Below are 16,169 nucleotides of genomic sequence, written 5' to 3'. Positions count from 1 at the left end.
GATGTAGAAAAGAGGAAAGTCTGGTCAGTTTTGGTTTCTTTGCTCCTGTTGCATCCTGAATTTGCGCTGTAATTATTCCACTCCTTCATATTAATTTTGTCAGTTTTGTTTCTCCCTTGCTTACAGGCTTCCAAGTTTATTGGTGACCTTGCCTAAACGTGCACAGGCTACTTGATCATTGTACTACTTCTGAGGTGCATATCTCTTATCCTAGCCTCACTTGAAATGCTAATATTGCTTATAAGTTTTTCATTCTCAGCAAGTGCTACATTTTTTAAATCCACCAGTGTCTGGGCTTACCATATATATACATACATATACATATACATATACATATACATATATATATATATATATATATATATATATATATATACACTCACTAGCTGTATACACACACACAAATCAAATAAACAGGGTTATGTCTGTCGTGGCTGTTCCCTAAAACAGCATGGCCACATCTGCACTATAAAACTCTCTGCGCTACCAGAAAATGAGGACCACATCCAAACCTGCGTGGGCAATGCTTCCTTGCTCATGCTGAAAACCACTTGTACTCAGGAACTCTTTGGGAAAGTAATGTGTCCTAGTCCAAATGGGTGCCAAGGAGCACTCTAACACTGTAAGAATACTGATGACTGAGTTACCATGCCTGGGAATCTCCTGTTTGCTTCATGAGTAGCCACTGATTTCTGCCTTCAGAAGTTGCTGTTGGGGAAGGCTGGCTCTCCAGGGTCTGGTCCAGACAGACATAAACAGGATAGCAACTCAGCCAGCCTTGGTCTGGCTGCTGTCCATTTTGGCACAAGCAAGTAGGAGATGTCTGGCCTGCCCAGGTTGTCTTCACCTAAAATGGCTGGTGGCCCCTACCACACATGTTGCTGTGCAGATCTGATATGAAAAATGCATTTTCTCACAAGCTGCTTAATGTCAGAAGCTTGATTTTTCATCAGAACAGAAACAGACAATAGAGCATACAAAATTTTGTGTGGGGCAGTTTATGGTATTGTCAAATCATCATGTGAAAACCTTTTACTGGAAAAATTAGCTTAAGGGTCAAGGTTTATGTTCTCTCCTGCATGAGGGTTACTGTGTTAATAATCCCCAACCCCAAATTTTCCTAATTTACAAAAAAACCCTTTGAAGTTTTTGCAGTTAACACTTTCTGACTTTGTAACCCTAGGCTTAAAAGTTTAAGTTAAAAGCTGAAATTCTGTCACTTCAGTGGGAGACTCACAAAAGAGAATCAGATGTTTTCAGATAGACTGTTGTAAAGTTGGCTTACAAATCTGCTGAACCTGAGGAGAGAAAACCTTGTGATTTTAATTAGAAAAAAGGCTACTGCATGTGTTTTTAAATAAAAAGTTAGGGAAGTGTGTCTCCTCTGAGAAGTAGGTACAAGGGCCCTTTTGCCCACCTGTAAGACCTCTGCAACTTTGACATCTGGGTCTGAACTTCTTGCCCTAGACCAACCAATTTTCAACATTTATGTCCGAAGGGGATGAATTGCTTTTGTGAAGTGCCTTTCTGCACTGGCAGTAAAGGTAGCCCATGGTATTGAGTTCAGGTAGGGATAACCTTTATAGTAGTAGTAGGCTGTTTTCACGTTGTAGGGAAAGGAACTAGGCAAATCACCACCTGGGATCACCTGTGAATGGACTAAATGAACAACACTTGTGGGTTAAAGTGAATATGAATCCAAATAATGTCCTGGATCAGTGGTAATGGCACCAGCTGTGAAGCACAGATTTTTGCTTCTTGTCCCCTTCTCTTGTTTTATGTTGAGATCAACATTTTCTGCAGGAGTTTATCTATGAAGAAAAGGCTAGGCAGGGAGGCTGATGCATTTCTGCAAGAGGCTAGGTGCCCGTAGCTGAAAGGCCTCCAAGGACTATTGCTTGTGGGGAACACATTTTCCTAAGGAATGCTGGCATTGCTGTTGTCAGGACCAACAGGTAGGAATTACATGATGCTCTTTGTATTGTGTAATTTTGTTGATGTCCCCCCATGTGGGTGTGTAAAACCTTAGTCCTATGTGGTCAGAAACAGATATATAAACAGATATATATATTTACCAACAAAATACAGAAAACTATTTTTTTTTTTTAAGGACTTTGGTTTTTGTAGGTGCTAGTCCCCTTATGAATCGAGTTCCCAACTCAGCTCGAGCTCGGTTTGCAGTTCTGCTATTTCAAACTGCTTTTTGCCTTATTTCTCTGGAAATTCAGCTGCTCGGTGTGGACCCGGCGGTGCGAGCTCAGTTCTTCTTGCCTTAGGGCACCATCTAGTGGGCATCAGCTTGCACTGAGCAGCACCAAAACCGACTTTGTGTTGCTTTGGGAAACAGAAAACATTAAAAGGAGCTGATATGAAGATCCTTACTGAGCTTAATAATCGCAAGCAAAATCACTCTGTTCATTCATCTCCTGCTGATTTTTTGTCATTTAGTTTCTGCCTCTCTTTCTATAGACGTTATTTTGCATTCTGTGCCAAAGCATTTTCATGACATAGTGGAAGCACATCTCAATCCTACAAAAACAAAACAACAAAAAAAACAACCAAAATGAAACAAACAAAAATGTCCATTCATTCTGTACTCCTGCATTACTTTGGCTGTTTTAAAGGAATGGCTGCAATATTTCACTGAGTACTCCACAATCCTTGGTAAACGATTCCAGGATGTCAGTATTACTCTGTAAAGTAATCCATAGACTAAGAGGCTTATTAGGTAACCTTGAAAATAGGAAGCATTCCAGCACTATTAAAAGGTCTGTTGGAGCCAAGCATTTTAAACCTGTATTTTATCTTGAGAGAACTGCTTATATGCCTGATTGCTAAGACAGTAACCATGTTCAGATAGCACTGTAGGCACTGTTATGAACCGTTAATTGTATATTAGGAAAAGAAAATAAAGTGGCTTGAGAAATGGAAAAGGTTTTAGGACTATTGCAAAGTTACTTTTATAAATGACTTTTTTTTTTTTTTTTCTAGTAAATCTGTCAAATGAGTTCAGATAGCCAAATTTGGGTTTCTATTGCACTTTAGTTCAGTGTAACCCGAGGGAGTAAGATGGATAGCTAGACAGAACATATGGCCCTAGCTGTCTAAAAAATTGCTTAAAAAAAAAATAGAAAGGAAAAGAAAGAAGGAAATAGCTAAACTATCTGGTAAGGATAAAGTTGTTTTCTCTGGCAAATGTATTTTACAGAACTAGCTATTTTCAAGAGAGTGTCTGTAAGTGTCTGTGGCTCCCAGTCTTTCAATTTAAAATAAACCCTGCTGAAAGCAATTTCTGAAGAGTTTCTGTGCTTTCTATACATTCAGAGAGAATCACAAGGGGTGGAGACTGAGTATTCCTGAATTTGTTTAACAGGGTGATTTCACAAGAAGTTATTTTGCAAAGGGTGGTTTGATTATTTTCATTAAACTGTATAGCAGGGTTATTTAAACACACTGCATGAAATCCCTAAGGAAGAGATATTGCAAGACAAATGAGTGTCTGACTTAAATAAAAAGAGCATTGTTGGGAAAGAAACCTTTTTTTTTAAACTTTGACTGTTGAACCATGGCCTTGCTATTCTCTTCACTTTTTCCTTTGTGCATTTTTTTTTCTAATTTAGTGGGGGGAAAAAAAGGACAAGTGATTTAGTGTCTGGAAGTCTTTCCATGCATTAAAAATCTGACTCTTCAGTTTACTGCTTATAAAAGAGAAAGGAGAAACATCTCCTTATATAAAGGAGAAACATGTGAGTGTGTGTGTGTGTGTGTAAGAGTGATTGACCAATGACATATCCTTTTTTCTTATTGACACCATATCCATTTATCCATCAGTTTTCAGCCTCTTTTTAGCTTTTTTTTTTTTTTTTCCTTTTCTCCTTCTACACCAGACATCCCTTTTGCAGAATACTTACATTTCTCTCTTTTGATAGACTGTCATTTTACACTGTCTCAGGAGTCATGTAGAGATTGGGCCAGAACTTTGTGCAAATCCTATGCTCATTGGCGTGAAGTTCTCTCTCTCTCATATTCTGTGTTTCTCAGTTTGTAAGGGCTAAAAAAGTTTCTGAAATAAATGATCCTGGAAAAAATGACTTTCAGAATAAATGATCTGAAACGCAGTGCTGGAGTTACAGCAGCTGGAATGGTCCCACAAGAGCTATTACACTGTCCAAAAATTGTCCTAGTTCAGCTCCCGAGGAAAGGCGTGAAGGGCTGACAGAGGTGAATGATGATAATGTTTTCAGGGAATAGATCTTACTTGAGAGACAGCCTTTGTACTGCAGATATATTCCATTCTTAGACTAAACAGAAAATATTTTTTTCACTATAGGGTAATTTCTGAGTTTCAGAAAAAGTATTCAAATTGAGACAGTACTGATACTCATGATAAATAGAATTCCTTCAAATGCCCAAGCGGAGGCTCAAGTCCTGGCCTTAATCTTTGTATTCTCTCTCTTATTTGATTGCTGTGTGAATATTCAAATTTTAGAGAAGCTGGGCATGGTGTCAAAAACAGCCATTTGGAGAAGGGAGATTTAGTCTCTTTTTAATTCCATGCAACAGTTAATGTCAAAGAGGAGGAGTGGCAGCGGAGGAGACAGAGATGCGCCCAAACAGCATGGGGCTGAGGGGTAGATGCAGGGCAGGGTGCTAAGCCTCGAGACTCGTGACCAAGTGCCATAGATTTCTCCTCTCACAGCTCAGAGAGGAGACAGCTCGGCTGTCTCAGAAGATACCTTTGCATAAAGGTCTTCTGCTTCCGTCATTCCAACCTTGAGCTCAGGCCTGGTGAGCCAGTAGCAGTAACAGCTACAAGGCTGTTGGGAGCATCTACGCAACCAGCCACCTGGCTGGTACGTGCCTGGTTTCTCACCTCATCCTCCAGCTAGGCAGTGCAGGTGGGGCCCTACATCCAGGGCTAATCTGCCGTCTTGTGCTTTCCCAGCATGAAAGGGGAGCCAGTAAAGAGTGTAACCCAGGAATTTATAAACAATGGAAATATATCTTCACGTGGCCTGAAACACTTCCTTGGACCTGAGAAGCCTTTTCTAATAATTCCATATCCCTGGAGGTAAAGGTAAGTCAATTCAGTACAGATGTTTGGCAACAGAAAAAAAATCTGAAATTTCCCAAGCCAGGTCCTTGAGTGGGCCCACGTCCTGGCTGACCCAGCCTCAGCCTGTCTCTGTCCCAGGGAGTTGCCCAGTGCCCAGAGCTGGAGCTGCACTGGTGCCCCCAGCTGCCATGGAGATGGGGCTTGGTGCCAGGCCCTGCCTGGCTGCCCCAGGGAGCCACATTTCCTGGCAGATAATCATAAATGACAGAATGGTTGAGGTGGGAAAGGATCTCTGGACCACCCTTACCAGAAATAAACTTTTATTTGTGTATAAACAGACTGTCATTAATTTCAGTTTGTGTTCATTACCTCTTGTTCTGTCACCTGACACCACCGAAAAGAGCCTGGTTCCACCTTCTTTACAGCTTCCCTTCAGGTATTTATACATATTCATATGATCCCCCTGAGATTTCTTTTCTGCAGGCTGAACAGTCCCAGCTCTCTCAGCCTCTCCTCGTTTGTCAATTCCTTAATCATCTTCATGGCATTTCACTGGAAATGTTTATGTATGCAAACTTTAATAATGTACATAACAATTAATCCAAGGTTGGCAAATGAAATATTAATCGGTAGTCTTGTAAATGGAGGGAAAGATTATCAAGTCATGAAACTACCTTGAGTGTTTAAAGAAATCTGAGATGATTCTGAATATTATGAAATGTAAACACCTTATATAAGACAGTTACTATTAAAATTCTTTCCTGGAGGGAGTTGTTGATCTTTGGTGTTGATCTTTAACTGTAATGTATCTACCTAGAAAGATGTCATTGTACTTGGCTCCTCTTCTGATATCTTTTATGTGCACTCTGATTTGTCTTACCTCCTTACTTAGTTGTTGTTTCCTTTTGTCTTACCTCCTTACTTAGTTGTTGTTTCCTAGTTGTTTCTTTCACCAGATTACATTCACCAAAAAATGTTTATTAGCTTCTGGAATACAAACCAATTCTTTGATGTTTTCCTCTTTAAGATCCCTCGGTGCATATTTTACAAATGTTATCTTAACTTAAGAATGACCAAAATTCAGAGGTACATCTACTTTCCTCTCCCTGACTGTAGCAAATAGCAGGTGCTTAGGAAAAATTCAAAGACCAAGGCAAACAGATGTGTTGTGCTGCTTGCCAGAAAATTTTTCTTCCTCTTTCTTCCAATTGCAGGTTAAGGGATCCTTGAGAGGATCATGGTACCTCTGCAGCTATGTGTTCAGGAGGGCTGGATGTGGAGGGCTATTTTCAGGACCAGCATCAGCCCACTGTGTTCCAGGTGTCACTGAGGTCCCTCAACAGGACGTGTGACTGCCTGTAGATTGAGGGATGGCACAACCAGTTATGCTGGTAAGCCCTATGTAACCCTGATGATTTTGTGTCTTGGTGAGTGGTGAAAGACAGTAGCACTTTCCTGGTCCTCCTCTCATCTCCCTCCTTTTCTGGCACCAATAACAGAAGACCTCCTTTTTCTCTTGCTTCTTGAAGATTATTAAGGAGGGAGGGAGTTGGGGATATGTGGGGGGAACAGCAAAAAGTGATAATGAGCAAGGCATACTGTGAGGCAGAAGTCCAAATATTTAAACAGCTGCTCTATATTACTTGAGACTGGGGCTTTAATGGACTATCTCCATGTGTTTCGCATTATGCATAATTATTTTCCAGGGCATGCGACACACTAGGAAATTTCTGCCATACTTCCATTGGAAAAGGTGTGACACTGCACATGTCCTTTCTATTAGAAAGGACATATATGTGCAGTGATTTGCTGTCTTTTCAGTGCCATATTTTTAAAAAAACAGGAATGGAGGCATTATTTCTGTACCAGATGTATTGTGAGTTTAAAACACGGTAGATCAGAGATCCACAAAAAAAAAAACTGGCCTCACTTGTTGTCCATTTAAACTCACAAAGTCCAGAAGACAGTTCTTACTTTCCCTTCCACATACCTTTGTTTGTTGGCTCCTTTCATGATTCCTCTGAAAAAATGACCTTCCAAGCTGTCAGCCAGACTTTCAGCCAGAAGCTGTCACAGTCATTGTTACACTCTTTACACATTTACTCTCACTGCATTAAGATTAAACAGGAAACAAACATCTACAAAGCACAGTATACTGTCTTTCTGTATGCACACAGCTAAAGTTCAAGTTTGGGCTTTTGTATCGCAGTACAGGAATGCAATGCAGTCTTGCTCAGTTAGTATCCCCCAGAAAGCTTCTGAAAAGATCATAACCCTAAGGTGTTCTTTTGACATGGTTCCTCTTTCTACAAGTTTCTTCTTTCTTCAGATTTTTTTTTTCTTTTAATGTGCTACTGCAAACTATTTTTTCCATTGCTTAAAGTTTATCATGACCTATATCTCTCCCTCATCTTCAATTGATTTTCCAAAGGTCAACATATAATGCAAACTTCTTTGTTATTTCATTGCCTACTTCTAATATTGTGTAATCAATCACTCTATTTCCTCCCTTGTCTGGAAAATGACAATTATAAACACCCTAAAGCAAACCTTTTTCTTCTTCTTCAGTCCTTTCAGTACTGTGTGCAGTTCTGGGCACCACAGTATAAAAAGGACATGAAACTGTTGGAGAGTGTCCAGAGGAGGGCTACGAAGATGGTGAAAGGCCTGGAGGGGAAGACGTACGAGGAACGGCTGAGGGCACTGGGCCTGTTCAGCCTGGAGAAGAGGAGGCTGAGGGGAGACCTCATCGCAGTCTACAACTTCCTCGTAAGGGGGTGTCGAGAGGCAGGAGACCTTTTCTCCATTAACACCAGTGACAGGACCCGTGGGAACGGGGTTAAGCTGAGGCAGGGGAAGTTTAGGCTGGACATCAGGAAGGGGTTCTTCACAGAGAGAGTGGTTGCACACTGGAACAGGCTCCCCAGGGAAGTGGTCACTGCACCGAGCCTGACTGAATTTAAGAAGAGATTGGACTGTGCACTTAGTCACATGGTCTGAACTTGGGTAGACCTGTGCGGTGTCAAGAGTTGGACTTGATGATCCTTAAGGGTCCCTTCCAACTCAGGATATTCTATGATTCTATGATTCTATGATTCTTTCTAACATTTCACAGAATACCTGACTACTGTGTGCTAGTGGGCTGCACCAGCATCATAGTCAGAAACAGATATTCTGTCCAGCAGTTGCAGTGGGAAGGTGAAGCGGTGTTCACACCCTCAGAAAATACCTAGCTGCTGATCAGTACTATGTCTGGTACTCCTTTATCTGCCTATATCCCTATATTCTCTATTTCACAGAATCACAGAATGATTGAGGCTGGAAGGAACCTCTGCAGGTCATCTGGCTCAACTAAAAGCCCTGCTTAAGCAGGGACATCCAGAGCAGGTTGCCAAGGACCATGTCCAGGTGGCTTTTGAAGATCGCCAATGAGGATACACCACAACCTCTCTGGGCAACCTGTGCCAGTGCTCCATCACCTGCACAGCACAGAAGTGTTGCCTGATGTCCAGATGGAACTCCCTGTGTTCCAGTTTCTGCCCATTGCCTCTTGTCCTAGTGCTGGGCACTACTGAAGAGAGCCTGGCTCCGTCTTCATTGTATCCTCCCTTCAGATATTTATATATATTGATGAGATCCTCACCGAGCCTCCTCTACGCTAAAAAGTCCCAGCTTTCTCAGCCTTTTCTCATAGGAGAGGTGTTCCAATCTCTTGATCATCTCTGTGGCCCTATGTTGTACTCTTTCCAGTATGTCAATATCTGTCTTGTACTTGGGGGGTCCAGAACAGGAAACAGTACTCCAGGTGTGGCCTCACCAGTGCTAACAGAGTGGGTTTTATTCTGTAAACGCTTTGGTGAATACTTTCTATTATTGAGGCATATGTAGGACATTCCCAACCCCTAATAAGTGGCCCTAGGATAGGTGCATGAGGACCTTCACAGGAAGAAAATACTTTTTTTGTTGTTGTTTTATTTTTTTCCTTTAAAAAAAATTAACTGAGAAGCCAACAAATACTACTGGATGGAAGGCGATACTAGGTAAAATTCCAATTCAAGAAAAAAAGTACAACTTTTTGACAGCAAATGTGATTAAATGTTGGAGCAAAGTACAAGGAACAGGGAAGAATTAATCTCTGTACATATCCAAATGAAGACAGATTTCCTTTTATAGAAAATGTGCTTCAGCCCATTTTATTAATTTCATGATGTCACTGTACCAAAGTAGCAAACATAACTGAATAGACCGTGAGGTATAAATAAGATGGCCATGATGATTCTTCTGGTCTCAAACTTTATCTTTCCACTGAAGAGTTCCCATGCAGTGGAAACTGAACAGCTAATTTGTGTCCTTTTCTCAGGGAGAGGGCAAGTATCTGTCACTCCCTGAGGTGTCCTAAGCAATCCCAGTGGTTGCTGCCATGTTATGATGTTGCTGTTGTTGTTGTCTTCTTGTAAATGCCCAGACATCTTGACGACTGCACTCAGCTTGAGATATTTTCCTCTCCTCCTCTGCTGTAGTATTTGTGTCACTTGGGGAACGCTGCCAGTGGATTGGATCAGGTACAAGCATAACCAGGCAGGCCACTGAGGCAGGGAAGGAGAACAGCTGTCCTGAGCATTCAAAGCTTTACATTCTCTGCAGCTCTGGTGTGATCAGGGCCTCAAGATATTTATTAAGCTGGAAGAAGGCCCTTTTTGGTCTTGCAGATCACAGAATCTGCTTACCTATTATTTAGATACATTACAGTAGAATCCAGAGTGGTACCTAATGCTGCCTTATTGCAATAGAAATTCAAGAACAAAATAGATTTTATGCTGCCTGTGGAGAATAAAATATACTGCCATCTCTGTAATACTATTAAGCTATTTGTATATCTGAAGTCTACAATAATGCACAAATGATTTGATTCAGATATTAGTAAGGTAGGAGCCAAAATATATATACACCTATCTGTAAAAGTTCTTTAGTCAGCAATGTAAATACTGCCTTGTGATAAAAATATAGTTGCAGAAGAATACTCAGCAAGCCTAGGACACAAAACAAGACATTGTTTAGATGACCTGTGGAGAAAACTAAACATAATAAAATATGAATAACTTGTATAAATTGCATTTGAAAGTGAGGAGTGTTAGTGTGGGAAAACTGACTTACCTTTACTTGGGTAAAAACATTCTTTGAAGTCAAATAATTCTTTAACTTGAGGATGAAGGATGCTGGTGTCAACTACACTGGGTGACTGATTTATTGACAACTGAATGCCAGAGCGTGAGAAGAGTAAATTAACAGCTAAATGGCATGGGCAAAGAATTCAGCAAAACCTCCCATCAGGAACACTTTTAGCTGTGTAATGACTGAGGAGCGGTAATAGTAATGGTGAGAGCTGGTAAGTGCCAAATGTATCTTAGTTTGAAGCACTAGCAGGACTTCAGCACTGCTCTTGAAGACCCAGAGATGAAACTGCAGGGCGGTTGGAGAAGGATCAATGAGACTCATTGGCACTTCTTCAAAGCAGGGGCTTCTTCCCTTGTTGTCACTAAAAATGCCAAATTCTCTCTTTAAAAATATTGTAAATTGGGGGCCTTACTTGGACCAACAATCTCAGAGTACTTATTGTTGTACCTATTTGTGTTGAATTCAATCCTTTCATTTATAACTTCCAGAACTCATATAACTTACAAATTCCTTCAGAGAATTCCAGCAGTAGCAAAGAACGGGAATTACAGGGTACAGCTGCTATCATTCCTAAATAAAATTGTTCCCAGGCTGCATTTGCAATAGTTCTTGCCTGTTTACAGTGAAATCCTGTTCAGATTTCCACTGTATCACTCCTTTAAGCAGCTGTGCATGTGAGCAATTTAGTCCTGGAACCAAATAATATCATGTTTTCTAATGAGAATTACCTGCTGCCAGGCATATACTGAAGGCTTACAGCTCTAGAAGGCATTTACATGCATATGTAAGTCAGATAGTGTATCATGTGCGGCAGAGGCCACACACTGCATAGCTACATGCTTTCAGTGACACTAACTGATGGACATGTCACACAAAGTTCAGTAACTCTAAATAGCAGGATATGCCTGAACGTGATACCATTAGATGTGTTCACACGTGCTCTCACATTGGACTCGTCATGCAGGTGACCTGCCGTGTGATCTGTTACGTACTTGGTTCCTTCTCCCATTTTCCCTGTGAAGCAGGAGCAGATAATTTCCATGTTATCTGCGTGAAGGTATGTGGAATGGGAAAATGTTTTTTCTCAGTAAGGTGATGTGACCTTGTCAAATGGCATGAGGAGGAAAAGAGGAGGGCCAAGCAGAGACAAAAAACCTGTCTGACTAACAATGACAAAGTCAATAACCAGTAACAAACCTGGTTTGTGGCACTCCTTAGAGAAGGGTAGTGGGGTGGAGAACATTTATTCCAGCAACGCAATCTAATGGAGGAGCTCCTAAAATCAGGAGGATGAGAAAAGGTGGTCAATAAACAAACACAGAGACACAGACCTGACAAACAGTGATGGAGACTGTGAGAAGTCACACTGACTGATGGGCTATCCCAGAAAGGCTAACCTGGATTTGCAACTGATAAGATTGTAAACTGGGGAAATAAGGGAAATTGTGGGGGGATCCTGAGTGCTGGATGGGAGGGTAGGATCTGGTAGAACTGTGCAAACTGATGAAGGAGTGTTTAGGGGGAAGGGAATGGGGGGGCAACAAAAGAGGAAAGAGACAGATACAGGTGTTAAAGGGGCCTGTTGTGTATAAGCACACTTGTCTGACTGTGCCCTGTGCCTTATCACGGCTGTCTGTCCTATTTTCTTTATACCCATTTTAAAATGTTTCTCTGTGCAACCTCACTCTCCATCCTGTGTGTGTGAGTGCCCCCCAGCTACTGGGGGGACCAGTGTGAGTGAATTTGGTGCCAGCTGCTGGAGCCAGCAAAGCCCCAGAGCCGGTGACTGGAACCAGTGGGGGTATTTAACCTCCAGCCACTAGGCCACAAATGGTGTGTGTCTCCAAACCAGCGGGGGTATTTAACCTCCAGCCACTAGGCCACAAATGGTGTGTGTCCCCAAACCAGCTACTGGGGGAAAAAACTGGGTGCCTGGGGGCAGGGCTGTGGGTGACAGCCTGTGTGCCTGGTGCCAAGTATCTGTATCTTCCCCAAAATGAGTGTGTGTGGGATGTGCATGTGTCATTTGCAAACTCTAGGATGCACTCAACAGGCCCTGAGTCCAGGCAGGGGTACCAGGTGGGTGGAGGACACTCAGATTAGTTGATAAAGGTTGGGGTTGCTACAGCAGATACCTGGAGAACATTTCACTAGGTGTTGTGTGATACTAAAATAAAGGTACCAGGGTAAGACATAATCATTATCTTATCTCTGTACCTGGTTGAAAAATAGGTTGTAATGGTAAATGGAGAAGGATCTGCTTATATACTGCTAGTGGGGTCTCCCACGGCTAGTTAGCTTGTCTAACTAACCACAGTCAGCAAATTGTAGGCAGTGCTGTTGTTTTCATTAAGCTTTATCATAAAATTTCCAAAAGATTTGAATAAATAAATACATAAATAAATAAATAAATAAATAGCAATTTCTGAAGTAACTTCAAGTCACTGGCAAGAGACTAACTTGCTCAGCTTACCCTAAAATTTAGCAAAACGTATTTAGGTAAGCAATCCTACTGTGTGAAAACCTGATTTTGGTTAAAATATCCCTGTCAGCCCGTTACCAGCTTTTGAGTATTTCATGCTGTCCAAAGCAGTGGAAAATATATTTTTGTTGCCACTTCCAGTAACTCACAAAATAAGAAGTTGAAACATTTTGCTGCATGAGGCAACCCTATATTTTCAGTTTGTGTTTGACCTAACCCTCTGTCAACTCTTTATAGAGGCATTAAATCAAGAAGGATATGATTCAGAGCTTTCCTGAGTCAGTAAAACCTTACCGCTGACTCTGATGTGCTCCAGAGTAGGTCCTTGGACAGCAGAGTGACACATTACAGCTTAAATATCTTTCAAAAGGTTGACTCACTGCAACTCATGGGCATGCTTGCCTTAAGTATAAATAAGGATAGTTGCCAAGGGGCTCACTTTATCTTACTTTGCAGGGAGAAAATAATGCAACATTTTGTATATTCAGGTATTTTAGCATTTGTTTGAGGGCTCATACTGGCAGTGTCTGATGTTCTGGATGCAGTCAGCCTGGCTCTGTAGAATTGCCTGTAGAAAATCCTCATCTGGCTGCTTAAAACTGCCTCCAGCAAGTGCTTTTTGCAGCTGTTGCTGTCCTCTCTCCCAGGAGCTGCACAGCCTTCCCTTGGTTGCATGTGTCCCCTCCTTCTCCTCCTAACATCCTCACTCTCCCATGGGCTCATCTTGACACAGCCTGTCCTCATTTCTGGGAGGGTTAGTTTGAGCTTTCAGCAGTGTGCAGCTTCATGTAGCCAGCCTTAAAATACTTGTGAGTTGGGCACTCAACAAAAAACAAAAAGGCTCTACTAAAGGAATAGGAATTGCCATTGCATCAAGAAAAATGAAAAGAAGCAGAAGGAAGGAGGTAGAGAAAGAATTATGCAAGCTTCTTAGGAGCTGGGATGGCGTTGTCCTCTGCTCACCTGTGAGAGGCAGTCAGGTGTGTTTTCCCCTGGGGATCTGTGCTCAGCTGTAGGAACACATTTACAGGGCTGTCAGCAGTCATGTGCAGCTGTTACTGCTCTCTTGTTAGCTAACCTTGATAACCAAGAGCATCCACCCCCAACATTTTGTGAATTAAATCATTTAGATTCACAAGACAATTTTAGGGTACTGCATATATTCTGCCCTTTTGAATAGCGAACATTATCACAGAATCACAGAATTTCTAGGTTGGAAGAGACCTCAAGTTCATCGAGTTCAACCTCTGACCTAACGCTAACAGTCCCCACTAAACCATATCCCTAAGCTCTACATCTAAATGTCTTTTAAAGACTTCCAGGGATGGTGACTCCACCACTTCCCTGGGCAGCCCGTTCCAATGTCTAACAACCCTTTCGGTAAAGAAGCTCTTCCTAAGATCCAACCTAAAACACCCCTGGTGCAACTTAAGCCCATTCCCCCTTGTCCTGTCACCAGGCACGTGGGAGAACAGGCCAACCCCCACCTCGCTACAGCCTCCTTTAAGGTACCTGTAGAGAGCAATAAGGTCACCCCTGAGCCTCCTTTTCTCCAGGCTGAACAATCCCAGCTCCCTCAGCCGCTCCTCATAGGACTTGTTCTCCAGGCCCCTCACCAGCTTCGTCGCCCTTCTCTGGACCCGCTCAAGCACCTCGATGTCCTTCTTGTAGCGAGGGGCCCAAAACTGAACACAGTACTCGAGGTGCGGCCTCACCAGAGCCGAGTACAGGGAAACCATTATATTTGCCATATACCTGGACCTCATACTAGATAATTTTGAGCTTCTGACTGAAGGTGGTAACTGAGGAAAGAGCCTGATTTCTTTTTTATATGGCTGGATTTTTATCTGTTGTTTTGTCTTTCATTCATAATGCCAAGGGAGATGCTAAAACCTGGGTAACTGTGAAGAAAAATCCAAGAAACTATTGCTAGTGTACAAGATCTATTCTTATGATGTGGCTTTAAAAATCTCACCACAGGGCTTTGTAAATAATTAGGACTGCTGCTGAAATGAGGAATTTCATTTCTAGTTTCCAAGCTCTTAGTTCATATGAAACTATAAATATACTAAAAGCATTTGAAGAAATCAAGAGATAAAATATTAACAAAGCCAGACTTCAGAAGCTGCCTTACAAAGATGAATAACATTTTTTTGGAAATGGAGAAAGGCAAAAGCACAAGGCCACCATTAAGGCACCCTTGAAGGCAACAAACATACATCTTTTAATACCATTACATTTCATTTCAATGCTGTTTTGATGTTTCCCCTAGTAGCTACAAAGCTAATGCCTTTTTTTTTTTTTTTTTTCCCTAAACTCCATTTCAGGTCTTGGACTCCCCCTTAATGGGAATAGCTAAACCATTACTTAAGCTTGTATACATTTAAACATCCCACATCAAGGGATTGGTATAAGGTTGAGGGGTAATTCCAAAAGACCACATTCACTAAAGGATTTTAGCACATGCTCAGTTTTAAGTGCTTGAATAATCCTTTTGATACCCTGCTTAATCTTGGCTTTAAAAAATTACCTCTTGGGAAAGAATTTCTGTTTGGGAAGTGCGGGGATCAGGGGAAGGTGCCTTCAGCATCAGGGAGGAAGCCAGCCTGTGTGAGGACATAATGTAAATTGTTTTATGATTAAAATGATGAATAATTTTTGAATGGTAGGTGCTTTGCCACTTCAATTTCATTATCACTAAATAACACAATATTGTATTTTCCCCTTCCTGTTTTGTGAATTTCTATAATGAAAAAGATAATTTATTTTTCTGACTTACCTGGAGACAACCTGGGGCCAGCACCCCTGCATGACTGGGTCCTGCCCCTGGCCTGTTCCCCACATCCCTTAGGTTGCACTTTCTCATTTTTGACATCCAACCACACCCTGAGGAAACAACTTAAAATAGAAGAGAGCTCAAGTGCAAAGGCAGACAGAGCAGGCTGTACATTCCTCTGTTTTTTTTTATAGATAATAAATATAGAACAAGAAATTAAAAGCAGGGAGTGTAATGAGAACTTTAAAGTTTTCCTGCAAACCAACCTCTTCCTTCCCAAAGGAAAATGGGAGAGAGGGAGCTGTGTAAGTAAAGTAGGTTTGCTCTGGTTTATTACACACTAATCACTTTGACAGCTGCTTCTGAAGTAACATCTACGCTCAGTGCATATGCACTCATTCCACTGCGTCTGTCTCTGCAGTTCTAATTCTGTCAGACTGAGTTATAATTTAAGATCGATGGGAGGAAGGCAGAAGTCTGTGTCAAGCAAATGGTAGTCTCTGATGATAAGAAAGTAGGAAAAATCCTTAACCAGACCTATTTAAGCACCTCGGATGAATATTGTAGATGTGATTAGAATCAGCTGGTTAAAGGTTTTTCCACATCTTTTTCTGCTTCCCTGACATGTATGCATTAGAAAAAAAGTGTGACCTAGAAGTGCACTGTTCATGTACTAAAGT

General features: G+C 41.5%; 2 long non-coding RNA genes across 2 annotated transcripts; one reads left to right on the top strand and one right to left on the bottom strand.

The window, feature by feature from the left end:
• The first annotated feature begins 1,252 nt into the window (after positions 1-1,252).
• LOC140002247 (uncharacterized) lies at positions 1,253-10,165 on the top strand. The gene is made up of 3 exons (XR_011808545.1): positions 1,253-1,955; positions 6,271-6,447; positions 8,356-10,165. It is a non-coding gene; the product is annotated as an uncharacterized lncRNA (long non-coding RNA).
• On the bottom strand, positions 9,234-15,789 carry LOC140002246 (uncharacterized). The gene is made up of 4 exons (XR_011808544.1): positions 15,493-15,789; positions 15,244-15,319; positions 11,429-11,507; positions 9,234-9,642 (listed from the first exon to the last, which is right to left on the bottom strand). It is a non-coding gene; the product is annotated as an uncharacterized lncRNA (long non-coding RNA).
• Between the last annotated feature and the right edge of the window lie 380 nt (positions 15,790-16,169).

Source organism: Anas platyrhynchos, chromosome 3 (genome assembly GCF_047663525.1).
Source record: "Anas platyrhynchos isolate ZD024472 breed Pekin duck chromosome 3, IASCAAS_PekinDuck_T2T, whole genome shotgun sequence".
In the NCBI taxonomy this organism is placed as follows: Eukaryota; Metazoa; Chordata; class Aves; order Anseriformes; family Anatidae; genus Anas; species Anas platyrhynchos.
This window is presented reverse-complemented; position numbering and strand designations above follow the sequence as displayed.